At 42.2% G+C, this 21530-nt stretch overlaps 1 protein-coding gene across 8 annotated transcripts in view; it reads left to right on the plus strand.

The window, feature by feature from the left end:
* The window catches only part of LOC135219630 (androgen-dependent TFPI-regulating protein-like), a 165795-nt gene that overhangs the window by 89228 nt on the left and 55037 nt on the right, over nucleotides 1-21530 (plus strand). The gene's annotated exons all lie outside the window — the stretch shown is intronic.

The raw sequence follows: 21530 nt of genomic DNA on the forward strand, positions 1-21530 counted from the left end.
TAGGTGGTCCCCATGGAAGATCGTCCCACTTCCGTAGGACCTATCTCTATGTCCAGTAAACACCACTAGAGCCTATCTGAACAGAACTGCCAAGAAATCTTCAGGCCCCTTTTATTCATTAGGGAGAATGGTGGGACCATCTCCCTAAAAGGAATCAGACAACAAATTCTCTATTTTATTAAACAAGCCAATCCGGAATCATTCCACATGCACATATCAGAGCGGTAGTTTATTTCAGTTAATTACTTTCATCATATGAACTTTGACGATCTCAAAAAGTATACAGGTTGGAAGTCGCCGACAGTATTTAAACGCCACTACCTAAAATCCTTAGAGGCCCTTAAATTCCCGGCAGTGGCAGCAGGGAACATAGTTTCCCCTGACACTGCCTAGCATAGTTAATAACTAGTCTTAATAGCCTATATCTCTCCTTAGTTTCTCTCCTCCGACCTGCCTCGCTAGCATTCTTGACCTTTGCTTTGGTTGTTTACCGGGTTGCATAAATTGACCTTGATTTCACCTGGACTGCACTTATAATCACTCTTGATTGTACATATGGATGTCTAATTGTATATATATGTATATAAATTTCCTGTATCAGGGTGTGGGATTGATCTAATCCTTTCAGATTTGGGTTGTACAACCCTAATTATTTAGATAAGGACTGTAGATTTAAGGATATTAAAATCTCAGTAGAATTAAGGAACTTTATTGAACTTGTAGAATTAAGAAACTTTCATTAAAAAGTACCTTAGAAGTAATTATATAATTTTATTTTCCTTCCAGTAACTTGTTTACACTAGATTTCCAAGCTGGTGGGGCCAATTCTCTGTTACTATTTCATGGGACAACACAGGTTAGGCCCAGAAAAGGGATTTTGACAAAGGAAAAATCTATTTCTGGGCAGTGACCTGTGTCGCCCAGTGAAACCCACCCTCTATCTTCCACACCCTAACTGGCCCAAGCTTGGGTGCTATCTACAGGAATGATAAACAGACGCTAGTTGTAGCAGTAGCAGGTGGTAGATGGCCTAGAACGGCTCCTCTGTAGACGAGGGATATTGAGAAAGGAAGAGACTAAATGGCAGGGGAGCTCTGATAGTGGTTTCACACGCCCCAGTTTCCATACCGACACCCTTAAATAAGGGTGAGCGAGCCAGGAAACTCTGGCATAATCAAATAGCTTTTTTCTCTAGTATATTTAGCAATATTTATACCTTAGAAATGAGTGCTATAGGAACATTTCACTGGGCAACACAGGTCACTGCCCAGAAATAGATTTTTCCTTGTCAAAATCCCTTGTTTGTTTGTTTGTTTGTTTGTTTTTTTGAGCTGTTCCTCTTGCTGCTTGGCTTTTAGAAATTTGTCCGGAGGAAAACTTCAGAGCATTCATCCTCAATTTTTCTGTATCGGTATTCTTTCCTTATGGCATTTTCTCCTTCAGGAGATATATCTCTGTCACCCTCTTTGCTTTGCATCAGGAGATAGCAGAGAAGCTATTCCATCTATGGGGAAAACCCGTGTTAGACCTGTTCGTTACACCATTCAGCAGGAGCTAGAGGTCTACTGTTTGGCGGTCCCAGATCCGTGAGGTGGTAGAGAATGCTCCTCAGCATCCTTGGGACAGTCTAGAATTGTACACCTTCCCTCCATTCTGCCTGATCCATCATGTCCTGAACAGAGTGATGGGTTCCAGGAATCTTAGGATGACCCTGGTAACGCCTTTGTGGCCCCGAGCAGAGTCGTCCCCTGGACCTTCTGTCTCTTCTATCAGAGGTACCAAGAGAGATACCTCCTTGGCACAGCCTTCCCTGCCAACCACATTTGGAGAGGTACCACCAGTTGATAGGGTCCCTATCTCTTCATGGCAGGAGATGGTCCAGTATCTCTTGTGAGTGAGAGGTTTTTCTCGCAGAGCAGCGACTAAGATACTATCTGGCTACCTCAGGAGATCTTCGTCAGCCATGTACCAGAATAAATGGGTCACTTACTGTAATTGGTTTTGTCGACGGGGTTCTCTCCACTCAGAACTTCTGTTCAGCGGATTGTGAACTTTCTGATCTTCCTCTTTCTGTGTATGCTATCAAAGGCTACAGCGCTGCCTTGGGATTAGTTCTATGTCTAAAAGACTTTGACATCACTTCATCCTGGGAAATCTCTATGCTTTTCAAGAGCTTTTAGCAGTCTTACTCACCTAGAGAACTCAAACGTCCTATGTGGGACCTCACTTTGGTTCTGAGTAGTCTTACTCAAGCTCCATTCGAACTAGTATGTCAATCGTCAGACAGGGAACTGACTTTTGAAAACAGCTTTCTTTCTGGCTTTGGCTTCCTCGAAGAGAGTTGGAGAGCTCCATGGCCTAGTTTATGATGTTAAACATACCAAGATTGGGGGTCCGTAGCCTTCGAATTTGTCCCAGAATTTGTGGCTAAGACTACAAAATCTCTTGGTTCAAGGTGATAGATTGTCTCCTTTTCCATTTCTTCCCTCAAGGAATTGCTTGATAATGATCCTCAAGAATTACTGCTTTACCTGTCAGAGCACTGCATTGCTATCTGAAAAGAGCTTGCCACCTTAGACTAGGTGTTGTAGACTTTTTGTTAGCACAGGGCCAGCCATTTTGGCTGTGTGAGATGATTAGGCAAGCCTAATCCTCATCTTCAAGTTGTCACCAAAACTGTGCACAAGAGCACATGACATCAGAGGAATAAGTAGCTCTCTGGCTTTTAAGAAGAACTTGTCTGTTCATAGGATTTTGAATGCTGGTTCCTGGCTTTGGCAAACCACTTTCACTTCCTTTTATCTAAAGGATATTGCCCACAGGTCCTTGGACACTTTTTTTTTCCTTAGGTCCGGTGATGACTGCCCAATAAGTTGTGTTTTCATCCAGTGCCCCTGGTGGAACAGTTGTATCGTGCCTGGGATAATTGTGTGGAAGAGAGAATAAGTGAGATGACTGGTCTCTTTCTTTCCCTTTTCTCCCTTCTTCATTCCTGCAGGTGAGTTGAAGATTAGACACATCATACACTGGAACTGGGTTGATGCAGGTTAGTACGGCATCCTTACTGTTAAAGCACTTTCATTCTATGTTCCTTACAACATACAAATCTGCTTCTCAGTAGCACTCTTCTCTCCAGCAAGGTGAGTGAGAAGTGGTGACAACTATTTGCTTGTGGCCAACATGGTTTGTTGCTTGAACAGATATAGTTCTCTTTGTCTTCTATGTATGCCATGAATATGGACATGTTCATTGTATTCACTCCCATTTTAATGATTTTTAGATACCTAGATATCAAATCTCTCACAGGCTTAGACCCTTTTCTTTAGAATTCTCATTTCTAGGAAGAGTGGTCAGGTTTTCCAAACCTCCAGTTGGTTCAGGATTCTCATACCTCCCTTTAAGTGTGTGTCTATCCTGTTGTAGACTGAAGGTTTGTTCCACATATGAACAAATGACATATTTTAATCAATTTGTCTTTGTCATATCTGAGGTCTTAATGTTGACTGCCCACCTGTAACTGCCCCTTTGGTAATACTGGGTTGGAAGAAAGACTAAATGCGTCACAGGGTCCAAGCGTGGTCGCTGACCACTCCCCACCTCATCTATGCTTTAGATGCCAGCTGTCATAGATTCCATGGATATAAAAATAAAATACTATTTGATTGTTTTTGATCGGTTTCCAGTTGGTGCCAAAAGATTTATCTTGTTGTAAAGACCTCAGTTTTGTTAGCTATAAAAAATACAAATTGATTTAAAATTTGTCATATTGGTTAGTTAGTTTGTCTTATGGAGACCTGGTGGGGCCATAAAAGTAACTCCTTTGAGGATGAACAGTGCTATGCTAGGGGACATCTCTTTTGAGTAGTATACGTACTGAACTTGTGTCATTATAGGAGATCTCCTCATAGGGTGTCTCCTCTGTTGGTGGTGCGCACTCAATTGGCAGTGTGAAGACATCGCTGTGTACAGTGTGAATTCCTTTGACAGTGCAAATGTTGACTGTAGGATACTTGGCACTAGTATCTGCATAGAGAGCATCTTATCACAGGACATCCCCTGGGGTTATCCTATCATCTCCTCTGTCTACTTTTGGAAGACCCATGTTAGCCCTCTTCACCACATGGCTCACTAAATGGTTCAACAGAAAGCTAGATGTTTATTGTTCGGTGGTCCCAGATCTGTTCGCTTGGGTGGAGGATGCCCTTCGGCATACTTGGGACGACCTGGAAGTTTATGCCTTCCCTCCATTCTGCTTGATACGTCATGTCCTGAACAGAGTACATAATGGGTTCCGAGAATCTCAGGATGACCTCAGTAACTCCTTTGTGGCCCCAAGCAGAGTGGTTCCCAGATCTTCTATCTCTTCTCTCAGCAGTACCAAGAGAAATTCTTCCTTAGCACAACCTTGTCTTCCAACCTCATGTGGAGAGGTACCACCAATCAGTAGGGACCTTATTTCTTCGTGTCTGGAGACTGTCCAATATCTCTTACAAGCAAGAGATCTTTCTCGCAGAGCAGCGACTTAGATGATGGCTACCTAGGGAGCTGTGTTCAAGGGCAAATGGGCCATCTGCTGTGATTGGTGTCATCGTCGGAGTTTCTCTCCACTCGGATCTTCTGTTCAGCAGATAGTGAACTTCCAGATCTATCTCAGAACAGAAACTTCTTTCTGTTTGTGCTGTCAAGGGCTACAGGGTTGCCATAGGATTAGTTCTTCATCTGAAAGATGTGGACATCACTTCATCCTAGGAATTCTCTATGTTGTTCAGGAGCTTTGAACACTCTTGTTTACCTAGAGAACTCTGATGCTGAGTAGTCTTACTTGAGCTCCATTCGTCAGGGGGGAACTGACTTTGGAAATAGTTTTTCCCTCTGGCCATGGCTCTCTCGAAAAGAGTTGGAGTGCTCTATGGTCCGGATTAGAATGTAAACACACCAGGGGTTTGGGGTCAGTAGCTTTCGAATTTGTCCTGGAATTCGTGGTTAAGACCCAAAATCCCTCTGTTCACAATGACAGATTTGCTTCATTTTCCATTGCTTCCCTTAAGGACTTTGTCAGCAATGACCCTCAGGAGTGACTGCTTTGCCCCATCAGAGCACTGCATTGTTATCTAAAAAGGACTCGTCACCAAACACCAGGTGTCATAGACTTTTTGCTATCATGAGCTGAGCCAGGCAAGAGGTGTCTTTAAGTACTGAACCATTTCATTTAGCTACATGAGGTGATTAGGCAAGCCTACTCATCATCAAGTTTTGTCACCACCACTATGGATGCAGAAGCACATGACATCAGAGGAATAAGTTCCTCCCTGGTATATAAGATGAACTTGTCTGTTCATAGGATTTTGATTGCTGGTTCCTGGTTTTATCAGACCACTTTCACTTCCTTCTACCACATGTCCTTGGACACTTTTTCCTTGAGTCCAGTGGTGGCTGCTCAAAATGTTGCGTAGCTCATCCAGTGCTTTTGGCGGGACAGTTCATATTGCCTAAGATGATAGTGTGGAAGAGAGAATGAGTGAGATGACTGGTCTCTTTTCATTCCCTTTTTCCTTTCTTCAATACCTAAGGGCAGTTTGAAGAATAGACACATCATATGCTGGAACTGGCAGATGAGCGTTGCAGCATATTGTTACAGCACTATGTTCCATACAGCATACAAATCTGCTTCTCAGTAGCTTCTACTTCTCTCTCCAGCAAGGGGAGTGAGGAGTGGTGACAAACCCATTTCATGTGGTTGACATGGTTTGTTGCTTAAACAGATATAATTCTCTTTGACTTCCATATATGCAATGAGTCTGGTCATATCGCATTGTATTTAACCAGTGGACGGGGGTTTTTTGTAAGATACCCACATATCTAACATCTCAGAGGCTTAGGTCCTTCCTTAGAATCCTTGTTTCTAAGATGAGTGATCAGGTGTGTCGAACCTCCAGTTAGTTCAGGATTCTCATACTTCCCTCCAAGTGTGAGTGTATCCTAATTGTTAAGACCAAACAAATGACAACTTTGTAATTAATTTTTATTTTTCATAGCTAATGAACTTGAGGTCTTAATATTGATTGCCCACCTATAGCTACCCCTCTTATATCTTATCCTGGGTTGGAAGAAAGACTGAACATGTCATGAGGTTCAAGTGTGGTGTGACTCACATCTACCTCAGCTACTTATCAGATGCTAGATGCCACAGATTTCTTGCATATGTATACAATTTTATATTCTTTTTAATTGGTTTCCAGCTGGTGCCAGAAGGATATATCCTAATGTTAAGACCGAAGGTTAGATATGAACAATACAAATTAATAAAAAAAAATTCATATTTTTGGGTGGCTTAATTTTCTTATGAAAAAGATAATGGACCATTGTATGGATTTCAAGAGGTACATATCTGATAATATCAGTACCAGAATGTAACTCCAGTTTTAAAACATCTATTGAAGGAACCCTACTAACCCATAAGACATGACTCCATTGTAGATCTCTGAAGGTTATGGAGAGTTGGTAAGGTACTCTTGATTTTGAAGAAGTAATTCCAGTGAGAGACTGGTTTTAGTTTCTTATCTAATTTCTTATTGTGGAGTGTAACCAACGTTCTAGAGAGGAGAGAGGATGTGAGCTGACTTGCTATTCTTACTGTAAGGAAGATGCTCATTCCTGTAATGTTAAAACATTATAAACACTTTAAGAGAATGACATAGTACAAACCTAACTTAAGTATTCTAAACTTACCTCCACTGGGTTAAGAGAATGACATAGTACAAGCCTAACTTAAGTATTCTAAACTTACTTCCACTGGGACTTCTCATAGTTAGATATCCAAGAAAACCAACTCATTTTGGTTAAGGGATATGATTCTCAGGGTCTTCAGAATATTTTAAGTCAGCATCTTTTCCTATTAGGTCATTGGCAGAAGAATTTAAGCTTTCTCACATTCTGTTTTCTTCAGATATAGTGTCAATTGCTTTTGGAAAGTTTTGCATAGGTTCATGGACATTTTTTTTATATGGTCAGTGGATGTTGCTAGATAGTTTCATCACCTCAGTATTCTTGAGCACTTTGATTGCAGAACAGAAGTCTGCATTCATTCATAGTGTTATGGTGAATATTCTTTTTATAGCAACTGATTGAAGATCATGAGGTAATTCATAAATGGCAACATCCTGTAGAAGTGATGAGAAGTAATACAAGTATCAAAGCTAATGCTACTTATTATCAACATAATGAAAATTACTAGTTTTGTGACCAAGCTTATGAGCAGTTGTGTAGGGCATAAACAACAATGTGGCATATGTAGAAATAGGAAATTTATATTTTTGTACATGAACTTCCCTGCCAGATATATACTTAGCTATAGTCTCCGACGTTCCGACAGAATTTCAAATCTCGCGGCACACGCGACAGGTAGGTCAGGTGGTCTACTTACCCGACCGCTGGGTGGCGGGCGTATGAACCAATCTATCTCTCCAGCCAGATTTTTTTTTCTGTCGCTGAGCGATAACAATGTTGTCGTTTCTTCCGATATCTTCTTCATTTCTCGCTTGCCTGGAGATTGATTTGAACGTTTTGGTGACGTATTCGCTCTATGTTGGCTTGGCATACGCTGATTGTGGACCGTTATTGACTTTGCGCTGGATTTTCCTGTAGAATGTCTGATTTTGATTCTGTTTCCAAAACTCCGGTTTTGTTTAGAGTATGTGTGACCGATGGATGTGAGGTGAGGTTACCGAAAGCTGCGGTGGACCCTCACACTTTCTGTGTTAAATGTAGGGGGAATGAATGTTCGTTTAGTAACCCGTGTCAAGAGTGTGAGGTTTTGAACGAAGATGAATATAAGGCTCTTTCTTCTTATATTAGGAAACTTGAAAGGGATAGGGTACGTAAAGCTTCTTCAAGGAGCTCGAGCAGGTCGAGAATGAGTGAGAATGAAACTAACATTAATGTAGTTTTAGAACCTTCCTCCCCAGGTCTCAGCTCCTGCCTCCCCGCACCGAAGCCGTAGATTCGTCTTCGGAGGCGGCGGCCTCAAAAGCTTCCTTGTGTTCTAAGGAAGACAAGAATCTTCGTACTGAGCAAGGTTAAGAGTGTCAGTGATGATAAGTGCAGTGTACCCAGTGATGTGGAGGGTGCGTCTGACCCGGCTCCTAGTGCCTCCAGGCCTAGACCTCTTCCAGACTCCCAGTTCCAGTGGAGGAGGAAAGTCGAAAGCCGCAGGAGGGCTAGGGAGGAGCCCTCCCCAACCTGGTCAGGCGTCCCCCCTCGGCAGATCCTGAAGTTCGCTCCCAGGCTGCCTTGGATTAGTAAAAAGAAGAAGAATATTCTTCGCAGTGTTTTTTTTGTTTTTTCGTCGTTTCCTCTTCTCCTTCGCCGAAGCGTGGGTGGAGCTCTAAGGAGGCGTCACGCCCGTTGAAGAGGGCTGCGGAGGCTCCCTTCAGTACGTTAGCGTCCAGCCCAGAAGACTTTTCTGATGTAGCTTCCTTGCAAGCAAAGAAGCCTAGGAGATCCGGTGATCGCCCTCCTTCTCCCCGCGCCTCGCGCTGAGCTTGCTTCGGAAGAAGATCCTGGGGACTCTCCTTCTCGAGTACTAGCGGGCCTACAAGCTCAGATCACAGCCTTGGCGGACTCCTTGGCATCGAGATCGCGTAGAAGGAAGGATTTGTCTCTCCCGATCAAGAGATCGAGCGCGTTTCGTCGGAAGACGCGCTCTCCTTGTAATCGGCGTTCTCCTTCTTTTGAGATTCTTCTACTCATCGTAACTTTTCACCAGTAGGAACACCACTCCCGCTCGGAGGTGTCGAGACGCCCATTCGACGGATAGGCGCTCCTTGGACTATGAAGATATTTCCTCAAATCGGATTCCTGCTCGGGTAGACGCTCAGCCCCTTCTGTTTCTCCTTCTTCTAGAGTTCGTGCAAGAAGAGAGAGTCGCTCAGGTCATAAAAGACTTGGTTCGTCGTCGCGTCTCTTCTTTCTTCTCCTCGTCTTCTCAGAGAACCTAGGGAATGCCCTTCTGAAAGTAGGCGCACTTCTCCTTCCGACTACTGTAGTCGGGCCGTGCGGATAACGTGACTGGTAGGCGCTCATCGCATGGAGTTCGCTCCTCCCCTGTAAGACATCAAGAGTCTAGTAGGAGCCCTGCTCCTGGTAAGCGTCATTCTTTTTTAGTAGCTGTTCGCCTGGAGAAAGACACCTTGATCCTCGTTTGCTTCGTTCTCCTAGTAGGCGCTCTTCGTTCTCGAGACTCCCTACTCCTCATCGGTCTCCTCGTTGCTAGAAGTCAAGAACGGCCTCAAGCGCCACCCTGCTTCTGTTAGGCGCTCGGAGCCTTACAGACGTTCTCCCCTCGGTAAGGACCAAGATCTCGCCGAACGCCCTGTTCCGTTTAAGCGCTCGGAGCGTAGCAGCCGCTCTCCGCTTCGTAGGCATCAAGAGTCTCGAGCGCCCTGCTCCTGAAAAGGCGCCCTATTTTTAGCAACGTTTCGCCGCTTGGTAGGCGCCAGGATTCCACTAAGCGCCCTGTAACAGATAGGCGCTCGGCGCCTAGTAGCCGCTCTCCTCACGATCGGCGCCAGGATCTTAGCAGGCGCTCTCCCTCTCGTAGTTTCCCTAGGGATAGACGTGGTCTTTCTAGAGAAAGGAGTCCTTCCTCTTTTGATGTTAAGAGTTTGTCTGCACTTAGGAAGGAATGCGAGTTTAGACAAGAATTTCGGATAAGGCGTCCGTCTTACAACTCGTCGTTCTCCTGTACGTCTCTACTTTGGAATCTTCTCCTCATTCAAGACGTTTGTCTCCTTCATCGCACTGTACCCCAGCTAGGAAATCATCTAAGGATTCTCATAAGGATCCTCATCCTCCCGTTATCCTCATCCTCGTTCTCCCTCAGCCTCGTTCTCCTCTTCAGAAAGACAGGAAGCCTCTGAGGAAGAAACTAATACATCGGCAGCAGTTTCTTCGTACAAGAAGCTCACAGAGCTTCTCCTTCAGGAGTTCGGAGAGTCTTTGAGCCCTACTGCTCCTCCTCTCCACACTCGTTGTTCTCCACAGCGAAAGCAACGAAAGGATCTTCGTGTGTGAGAATGAAGCCGACTCTTTCTATGAAGAAAAGCGCTCAAGAGTTTCGGTTCATGGATGCGTACTAAAGAGGAGCGGGGAAAACAATGTTTGCCTTCCCTCCGTCGAAGCTTTCAGGAAGGACAGGATTTTGGTATGAGACAGGAGAAGCCCTTGGGACTGGGCCTTCCGTCTTCAGCTGACGCCAGATTTTTCGGCGCTAGTAGACGCCACTAGAGATCAGCTTTGAATTCGGCCAGAACAACGTGGCAATGAATGAAATGGATCACATTCTAAAAGGCATTTTTAGAGTCTTGGAAGTTTTCAACTTTCTCGATTGGTCCCTCGGAGTCCTAGCCAAGAAAACTCAAGGACCGGACACGTTTCCTTTTCTCCGGAGGATTTGAATTGTGTCTTATCCTGTATGGATAAATCGGTGAGAGATGGGGCCAGCGAAATAGCTTCACTGTTTGGAGCAGGGGTCTTGAAGAAAAGATCAGTATTTTGCTCATTTTTAACAAAGTCGGTCTCACATGCTCAGAGATCGTCTTTGCTTTTTGCCCCTCTCTCTACACAGCTGTTTCCTAAACACCTGGTTCAAGACATTTCGAAGGCTCTCTCTGCCAAAGCTACGCAGGACCTTCTAGCACAGTCTGCAAGGAAGCCGCGCCCTACTTCCAGACTAAGACAAAGAAAGCTAAGCCGACCTCTCAGGAACCCTTTCGAGGGGCATCTACCTCTAGATCCTCTTCGTTCAGAGGTCGGAAACCAAACAGCAAGAGGGAGGACTTTTACGAAGTCAATCAAACCTCCCAAGTAAGACTCAAGTCCTTCAGACAACTGTAGGCGCCAGGCTTTTACAGTTTGCAGAAGTCTGGGCCCAGAAAGACGCAGATGCCTGGACCCTGCAATTTTGAGGAAGGGCTAATCTAATCCCGTTCTCTTCGAGGCCTCCCTTGACGAATACCCCGAGGGAGTTGACGGCCAGATACAGGGACCCCATCATGAATCAAGCCCTCCGACTAGCGGTAGATCAGATGCTGGAAAAGGAGGAGATCGAACTAGTGGCAGATCATCTTTCGGCAGGCTTTTACAACCGCCTGTTCCTAGTTCCGAAATCCTCAAGGGGATGGAGACCGGTGTTGGATGTAAGCGCCCTGAACTTCTTCGTCGAAAGAAGAAGTTCACGATATAGACCACTGCCTCGGTGTTAGCAGCACTCCGTCCAGGGGACTGGATGGTGTCCTTGGACTTACAGGACGCTTACTTCCACGTACCAATCCATCCTTCCTCGAGGAAGTTTCTAAGATCATGATGGGGGGAAGAATCTTCCAATTCAGGGCCTGTGTTTGGCCTCTCACGGCCCCCCAAGTCTTTACGGCCATCATGAGGAATGTGCACAATGGCTTCACTGGAAGGGGTGAGGATTTCGCTCTATCTCGACGATTGGCTTATAAGGGCCAATTCCACCAGAGATCGTTGTCTGAAGGACTTGAAGAAAACCCTGGATTTGACTTATTCCTTAGGGCTTCTGGTCAATCTGCAGAAGTCAAGTCTGATTCCCGCTCAAGAGTGCGTTTATCTGGGGATCCGGATGAACTCTCTGAGTTTTCGGGCTTTTCCGTCACAGGAGAGGATAGCCCGGGGACTCGAAAAAGTAACAACCTTCTTAGGGAAAGAAGTATGCACAGTGAGGGAGTGGATGAGTCTGCTGGGGACGCTCTCCTCACTGGAGCAATTTGTTTCCCTAGGAAGGTTGCACCTGAGACCGCTCCAATTCTTTCTTCATCGGAATTGGAGTCGTCCTTCTCAGGATTTGAAGTTCTCCCTGTCAATTACTCTTCAAATCAAGAAGGAGTTTAGCATGGTGGGCGGATCCCGACAAGTTCTCGCAGGGACTGCCTCTTCAATCCCAGAAACCCAGCCTGGTGTTTGTTCTCCGATGCGTCGGAAACAAGGTTGGGGGCGACTCTGGAACCAAGGAGGTGTCAGAACCTGGATGGGGGACCAGTCTTCCTGGCACATCAACAGGAAAGAACTAATAGCCGTGTGGCTTGCTCTGAAGGAGTTCGAGTCAGATGTGACAGGAGCAGTTGTGCAAATAAACTCGGACAACACCACGGCTCTGGCATACATCAGGAAACAGGGGGGGACGCATTCCTTCTCTCTGTACGAAACAGCAAGAGATCTTCTTCTGTGGACAGAAGAAAGGGGGATAAAACTTCTCACCAGATTCGTACAGGGAGAAAGGAATGTAAGGGCAGATCTCCTCAGCAGGAAAGATCAGGTCTTCCCACGAGTGGACTCTGCACCAAGATGTTTGCCAGAGCCTTTGGAAGTTGTGGGGCAGGCCTCTCTTAGACCTGTTTGCAACTTCAAAGAACAAAAGACTGGATCTGTATTGCTCTCCCATCTCGGATCCAGGAGCAATAGGGATAGACGCTCTCCTACTCGATTGGAAAGGACTCGATGTATACGCGTTTCCCCCCTTCTTCAAGATCTGGGGTTGACTTTAAAAAAGTTCGCAGAGTCAGATTCCGCGAGGATGACTTTGATAGCTCCCTTTTGGCCAGCACAAGATTGGTTCACAGAGGTGCTGGAATGGCTAGTGGATTTCCAAGATCGCTTCCTCTAAGGAGCGATCTACTCAGACAGCCCCACTTCGACAGGTACCACAAAAACAAAAAACCTCCCCGCTCTCAGTCTGACTGGCTTCAGACTGTCCAGAAACTGGTCAGAGCGAAAGGCTTTTTTCGTCAGCAGCTGCTAAGGCAATCGCTAGAGCGAGGAGGTCTTCCACATTACGAGTGTACCAATCGAAGTGGATGTCTTCAGAAGATGGTGCAAGAGGAATAACGTTTCCTCTTCCAGTACCTCTGTGAATCAAATTGCAGACTTCTTTTTATTCTTAAGACAAGAATGTGGCTTAGTCGTTTCGACGATTAAAGGCTATCGTAGTATGTTGGCGAATGTCTTCAGGCACAGGGGCCTCAACTTATCGGAAGATAAGGACCTACAGGACCTTATTAGGTCGTTTTAATACAAACGAAAATGCAGTATCCTAAGACACCTAGCTGGAATTTGGATGTAGTCCTTCAATTCCTTGGGTCCTCTAGGTTTGAACCCCCTAATTCAGCTCATTCAGAGACCTTACCAGGGAAGACTCTGTTTTTGATGGCTCTAGCTTCCGCCAGAAGAGTGAGTGAGCTTCAGGCGATTGATGGTAATGTGTTTTAAGGAGGACTCTCATTTGCTCTTCCTTCCTGGTTTTCTTGCAAAGAATGAGAACCCATCAAGTCCATGGCCCAAGAACTTCGAGATTCGTGGGGTTATCTTCTTTGGTAGGAGAAGAACCCGAGAGAACTCTTTGCCCAGTGAGAATGGTGAAATACTACCTTAGAAGAAAAGAGCAACTGAAGCCAACCGAGAGGTCCTGTGGTGTTCAGTAAAAGAGCCTACTCGTCCATTGTCGAAGAACGCATTGTCCTTCTTCTTGAGAAGCCTCATCAAAGAAGCACACGGATCCTGCAGAGAAGAACATCTTAGGCTTCTTAAAGTGAAAGCACACGAAGTAAGAGCCATAGCAACTTCTCTTGCTTTCAACAAGAATATGTCGTGCGAAATCTGATGGAGACAACATTCTGGAGATGTCAGTCAGTGTTCTACCACACAAAGGGATCACATATCCCAGTGGTAGATCCGAGAGATCTTTCAGCATCAGGTCACGTCCTAGCTGTAGCTCTCCAGGCAACGCAGACTCAGAGATAATATCAATGAAGTCTTCTGCCTGAACAGGTAAGAACCAAGGTTATTTATATCCTACAAACATCAGTTGTTTGTTCTTATCTCTCCTTATTACTTTAGCTGTCTCTTACCCTCCACCAAGGGTGCCAATCAGCTAAGTATATATCTGGCAGGGAAGTTCATGTACAAAATGATATTGTTAAACTACAATAAAGTTTTGTACATACTTACCTGGCAGATATATATGTCTAATGGCCCACCCAGCCTCCCCTCAGGAGACAGGTGAAAGAGAAAAAATCTGGCTGGAGAGATAGATTGGTTCATACGCCCGCCACCCAGCGGCGGGTAAGGTAGACCACCTGACCTACCTGTCGCGTGTGCCGCGAGATTTGAAATTCTGTCGGAACGTCGGAGACTATAGCTAAGTATATATCTGCCAGGTAAGTATGTACAAAACTTTATTGTAGTTTAACAATATCATGTTAAAAAGAATCAAATAGTTCAGTATTTCTTTCATAAATGCAAAATTCATTTGTATTGCAAGTGCCTTCATCCCATATCCTAAATTGTCCTCTCTATCTCTTCTGATTATAAATTATGGTCGAGAGGCAGAAGCAAAGATTGAGACCTTCAACAGGTGAGATGAGAGAATCACCTCAGAGTTTTGACCAGTGTTGACCATTGCTTAATTAGTTATTACATCATTTTAGAATTGTGAATTCATATGTGAAAATTATAAGTTTGTATTTTTGGAGCTAAAAATGTTTGACAATTGTTTGTTTGTTAAAAGTAACTATTTTGTTGTATTGTAGACAAATGCAGGATATTTCATCGCTCTTTCCACTTCTGTTGATGGTATGAAAGTTAATTTTAAAATTTACAATATTTTTATATACTTTATGCTTCATTATTTAAAACCACACATACTCTTTTAAACATGATTGTCAGTTTGGTTTAAATACTGCAAATATTTCTTGCATGTTCATTGTTTTCTCCTTTCATACTTTTATTATCTTGTTTTCTGTTGGGTGAATTATATGAATTGCTGCTGCTTTCTTAACTTGATTGAACAGTAATGGTATTATTTGACAAAAACCTGGTGCCCTGTGTAAAAACATAAACTTATATAGTATAGTGGCAAGTTGATTTTATATGCATGTTTTTAAGCATCATTTTGTTTGCCATGACTTCCTGTGTTTGCAGTTTGTTTCATTGTGAGATGCTGTAGCAGAAAAGACATTGCATTTTAGGAATTTTAATCTATTTACTCCTGTAAGATGGAGCTCTTCCTTCTTAGACTGAGAATGTGACATCATCTTAACAGGAAAATAAAATGTCAGTTTTAGATGTTATGCAAACCCATGCATTATGCAGCATGTTTTCTTAGTGGTAGTGCTTTGTATATCCAAAAAAAGAGGTAAAAATTCTTTACAAAAGTTTGCACTGGACTATAATATAACTGCAGAGCTGATGATTAAGGAGTTGTGAGAGAGAATTATGAGGTTGACAGTTAGGGAATATGAGAGTATAACTCATTTGATGAAGTACACCATTGAGGAACTGATAAATTGTTAATCTATAACTAGATAATGCTTTGTAAGTTGATACAAACTTTTTCAGTCCTAATTTTGGCAAATGATTGAATATGAGATAAAAGCTGGAAGGTTAACATAGTACGTACATACATTGATATAAAGAAGACTAGATAAATTGTAGATAGGGTCTACTTAAGGTTGTTTATACATTTCAGATAAAATTATAGTGTAGTTAGGGAGATATTAGCAAGAACCTTGAGTTAAAAATTGGAAAGGGGTTCCACAAGGTAGTGTTCTTGGTCCACTGTCATTTTTATTGTACTGTATACAAGTAAAATGGTTGTCAGGCTGGAAAACAAGATTGTTCAGTATGCTGGTAATGCAACACTTGTGGATGTAGTAAAGTTTCTACGCATGAGAAATGAAGCTGCACTCCCTCATGACATGCTGTGGTTTAGTGAATGGTTTAGTCAGTAGGTATAGGCTGAACTCAGTAAAATGAAAGCACTATTGATTAGAAGATCGCATACTGAGTTTATATTCCATCCTCCCCTTCAATTGGATTGGATTCTGGTGAATGAGTCAGAAGCTATACTTGATGTAACTTTTGACTAACATCTTGCTTTTGGGAAACCTCTAATGAAAATGTCAGCAAATGCTGCACAGAAGTTATGTAGGTATTATATATGTAAGGCTTAATTTTTTTTATAACAATGATAAAAAAAGCACAACTTGTTTCAGGTTTTTTGTCCCTCTTGTGGATGTCTGCTTTTGCCAGAGATTTATCTCTCTTAGATAGGACACTTTGTGGTATTAGGTTTCTGTTCCTAACATTTGCAGTTATGACTTGGACCATTGATAGATGGTTTCTTGTTTGTCAATTTTTCATAGGTTGTATTTCAGGAATGTCAAAATTGAAACAAGGTGACATAATCATAACAATGTGCATGTGATGTGTAATAAGGAAGATTAAACAATTTACAGTAGCAAAAATAAAAACATTTACATTATTGATGTCAACAGTTCTTGTGAGATACAGTTGGTGTGTTATGAACTGTCTGCTCATGAAATAATTAGATCAACTATGGGTATATGTAAGTGACCTCCCATTTTTTAAATTAGGCTTTGGCCAATTTGACTGATTATTTAAGTTTAAAAAAATAGCATTCGTAGGCCAATTTTATTTTGCAAGAACAATGACAATTTGTGCATGTGCTTTTCTTTAAGCTATCATAAATTAGCTATAAACTGCCTATGCTCTTATTGCACATCTTCTTTGTTAGTGGTTATGGATATCAATTTCAAGTTTTGTCTTAGCATTCCCAAGCTCTGTAATTTACAGTAACACGTATGTTGATTTGTACATAGGTGATATATTTGTACTTAGCAGTGCAAAATTATACACAAACTGGAGTATTGCCTGGTATCACAGTCATATCTGGTAGGATAGGAATGTATAATCAAAGCAATTTTTTGTTGTTGAATTTTTATTTGTAATGACAGTACTTACATTTAATATATAGTATCAAGGAGAGATTAGGCAAATTTAAGGTAAATAGGGAAAACTTCTATACAATAGTAAATCTGAAACAAAGACTTTAAAAGATCATATTAAAGGGCTTATGTGCATCTAAATTATACCTCTAATAGTGAATTTTCTCAATTTCTTGCCACTGGAAAATTGTCAGTATGAAGGAAATACTCATATCACAGTAATTTAAAACTCAGTTGAGTGAATTTAGTTGTGTAATTTATATAGAAACTTCACAATAATGTGGAAATGTAATGTGAACATATATGCTGTTAAATATTCTTCAGAATTTAATAATGTAGAATTATTTCATTTTAAAGATTTACTTTTTTAGGTGAACTTAACTATTAAATGTTTAACTTACATTGCTTTTTTTGCAGATATAACTTTGTTTAGTTGGATTTTGAGGTGCCTACTGAGGAAAGTAGGTTGTAAAACCACTCTTGACTTCGTACTCTTGAAAGAGGGATTGTTACCTTCATAGAACATTTCTTAAGTACCCCAGCGGACTGGCAAACTGGGATTTTCATATTGTCTTCTCCTTCATTGTTGAAGTGTTCCAAATTTTTCCCAAAACAGCCCTGATCAATGTCTTAGTCGATCTCATCTCATCCACTAATATGCTAACTATGGACTCTGAGAGGAAAGCAGTTGTAGGAAGTTGGAACACTGTAGGTTCCTCTGAATCAAGGATGCAACTAGAAGAGGGAAGCTTGTTGAAAGTTGTATCTCTCTATCTAAAGATGATGTTAACCAAAATGTTATTAAGTATCTGCTAGACAAGGAGCAAAGGTCAGTGGAGATATAATCCTCTTGGCTCTGGAGATATCCTCTTTTTACAGCTTCCTTGGTTAGAAGGACACTAGTTTTTCCCCAAAGTTTGCTATCACTATTTTAGGTAAGTGTTCCAAAGCAGTATACAAGTCTAGAGTGGAAAAGGGAAGGTGTGAGGTGTGGGATCACGTGACAGGTTCTCAATATATGAACGAGGGCGATGAAATCAAGTGGAAAGGTCAGTTACACTATTCTGTAGAATTTCTAGTCTCCAGTATGATTACAAAAAAGGGGGAGGGAGGAAAAAGGCAAAGAAAATTGTTATGGCCTTTTTCAGTACTTCTGTCTGTTATCCCATTTTGAAATTTTTGCTGCCCAATATCAGTTTGTTACTTCCCCTATAGCGGAGGGCAAAGGTAAAATAAAAGTCTTTTGTCTTTGGGTTTGACTGCTAAATATACCACACTCCAAAGGGAGGCTTCTGACATTAGTATATCCAGATTTGAGGTCACAGTGTCTCTAATGCAGAAAAGTCTCCTTTTGTCGAGTCTCCCCTTGGAAAACAAGGAGGTTATTCACTAATATCAGAGTTTTTGTGGTGTAATTGTACTGAGCTTGATATCAAGCTCAGTTAGTCCTATGAGAGTAAGAAAGAGCTTATAAATAAAGGTAGAAGGAGATCTTTGCTCTTTTTGTCAAGTATACCTTGAAAAACAAGAAACTTACATTAATGGACAACAACCATGAGACTTTTTGTTGTGTAATTTCACTGAGCTTAGATATCAAGCTCAGTTTAACTCTAATGAAGAAAGTGGAATAAAGAGCTTATAATAAAGGTGTGAAGGAGATCTTGCTCTCCAGCATAATGGTCATAAGTGGTGCTCTGACCTCGTCATCATTTCTCTTTGGAGATTTGAATCTAACTGCCTTTCCCTTGTAGTAATTAACAGAACTACTGTATATTCCCATAAATAGAAGTGAGAACTTTTGGCTTAAGTCTTTTGCATATAACTGCATGGTGAGTCTTGGTGTTGCCACAGCTATACTCTTCAGCCTAAGTTTAATTTTTGATCAGTGGCCTTCAGACCTAGAGAAGCCAAAAAAAAAGGAAAAAAGGATTTTGAACGTAAGGAAAAATCTATTTCTGGGCGATTGGCTCGTGTCGCCAGCGAAATATCCTTTAATCTTATTATTTCTAGGGTAAATGTACTAACACATACCAGAGTAATTAATAAAAATAAAGAAAAAGGTCAGTATAACTGACTCGCTCACCCTCTAGGAGGGTGTCGGTATGAACCACTAGGCCGAGTGAGACCACTACCACGAGCCAAATGACCAATAGAAATCTCCCACTACAAAACAAAAACCCTCCAAGAGGGAAGCCGTCCCACAGAGAGAGCAGCTCGTTACTACTACTACTCCATCCCATGCTGCCGACTGCTGCGCCTCTGGTGGCCAATCCTGAAGTTAGCAGACAATCTTGAGCGTAAGGGATGGGTAGGGTGGGATTTCGCTGGCGACACGAGCCCAATCGCCCCAGAAATAGATTTTTCCTTAACGTCAAAATCCTTTTTCTGGGCTTCAAGCTCGTGTCGCTTTGCGCGAAATCGTAAACCAGAGAAAACAGCACAAGATTGTATATAGTGAACAAGTAATAAAAATAAAATAAAATAGGTCTCAAATAAAAGATAAAATATAAATGAATGAATATAAATTGCTAAAAAGATACATATACACAGTAAATTAAATTAAAAACTATGCTTAAATTACCCTTAAAACTAATTATGTTAATAACATAAGGTAATTTACATATATATAGGTACAATGATTGCATATCATCAATGAATCTGTGTAACAAAAAATGTATCAAAGAGTAATAGCCAATTAATATAAAAAAATAAATACGTTGAGCAATCACAAAAAAATATCTATCAGGAATGTATATGACTTTAAATATACAAAAACCCGTAACCATTGTAATATGATGTATCCCCTAGCATAAAAATAATGGGGTTGGGGTTTAACATCTATGAGATCAATATTGTAGACATCTGTGAGTGTCCCTAACCGACAAAAGGGGCACTTTATAAACAATCATAAAAGCAGCTAAGACACAGGGTGAATGCTAATGAACAAGGTAGGAATAGACGAACTGTTTGGGTGAGGCAGGTAGAAAGGAGGACTGAATCTTCTACTACATTTAGCTAGAGTCAGGGGAAACTATTGTTACCCGCTTGCTACTGCTGGGAATTTCAGAGCTTCCAAGGGACTTCAGGTAGTGACGTTTGAAACACTGTCGGCGATTTTCCATCCGGTATACTTTTTTAAATCATCAAAGTTCATATGTTGGAAGTATTAATTGAGGTGGCTACTGCCCTGACATCATGTGGCTTTTGGGAAAGGAAAAGTCAGGATTGGGGCTTGTTTAATAAAGTACAGGAATTTGTGCCTGATGCCTTTTAATGGATAAAGTACCACCTTTTTTCCCTCTAAAGAGGGGCCCGATGAGGATGAGGAGGCAGGTCCTGGATAAAGAAAAGGCTCGTAAGGTTGAAACTGGACAAAGGGATACATCTTGTGGAAGGGTAGTATCTTCCAAGGTTCCCACCTCATCAAAGGATCTTCATTCTTTGCTAAAAAAGCTACGTTCCGGAGAAAGTTAGAACTTCCCCTGTGGGAAGCGGGAAGAATTGAATATGATCCGGAATCTCTGGATAAAGCCGACAGTTCTGAAATTCTTGCTTCCCCCGAAGCTAGGCTTAATAAAAATAAGGTTTTTCTTAGGAGCATCATAAACGAGCATGTGTTCATTATTGGTTTCGGAAGCCAGTTTTTTAGAACATCGTTTAAGAACCATGAAACTGACGTAGGCCTCACAGAAGGCCTAAGTCTAGCACATGCCTTAGGAATAGACGAGAAGTAGGTGCATCCGACAAGTCTATGTTAAATCAGAAAATTGAAATATAATTATCTTTTTTCAATGCTGACTTGTTAGTCGTAATCGTGCTAGCTGCTAAAACCCTTTTTCAAATAAGGATCTGAAAAAGGATATAGCAAGAATTGAAACTGTCATGATTTCTGATATCTGACTCTCAGGAGGAAAGGCTTGCTAACTTTTTGACAGCGAAGCATCATACTGGCCTCAAAGTTGAATCCTTTTATGGATCCAGAAAGAAATTAGAAGAATCTGAGGGCAATATTCGCATCTCTTTTTGTTTTGCGCAAACTTCATGAATGCATAAAGAGTTAGGGTTTTGAGAATCCCTGAGGAAGCGAACACAGTTTCTTTTCGTTTGTATCTTGGACTGGGAGAGCTTGGGACTGGGGATCCGCCGAAGGGGACGAAGGCCAGTTCCCAGTCAGAATGGCAGGGGGTACAATCTTGCTCTTCGGCCAGTCTGGGGCTACTAGAGCCACCGTCGACCCTTGAATGTCCTGAGTTTTGTTCAATACTTTCATAAGGAGATTCACTGGAGGGGGAAGACGTAAATCTCCCCCAGTTGTTGCCAGTCTAGAGCTAGGGCGTCCGTGGCGTAAGCCAGAGGGTCCAGGTTGGGGCTACATAAGACGGTAGTTTGTGGTTCGCTTTGGGCCATGCGAAGAGATTCCACCTTGTAGCCCTGGGACTCTTTGTTGGAAGGATCCATTGAAAACGAACTTTCGTCTAGTGACCATTCGATTATCTAAAGGGGTACTGATCGGTGATAGGGCGTCTGCTATGACGTTTTCTCACTCCAGCTATGTGGGTGGAAGGAAAGAATGCCAACTGAATTTGTTCTGCCAGGGAGAAGATGGCTATCAATGACGTGATTTAGATGACTGACTTGGAGCCTCCTCTGTTTATGCAATGTACTACCACTGCGCTGTCCAGGACTAGCTTTTATGTGTGGGAGTACTTT

Source organism: Macrobrachium nipponense, chromosome 1 (assembly GCF_015104395.2).
Source record: "Macrobrachium nipponense isolate FS-2020 chromosome 1, ASM1510439v2, whole genome shotgun sequence".
Lineage (NCBI taxonomy): Eukaryota > Metazoa > Arthropoda > Malacostraca > Decapoda > Palaemonidae > Macrobrachium > Macrobrachium nipponense.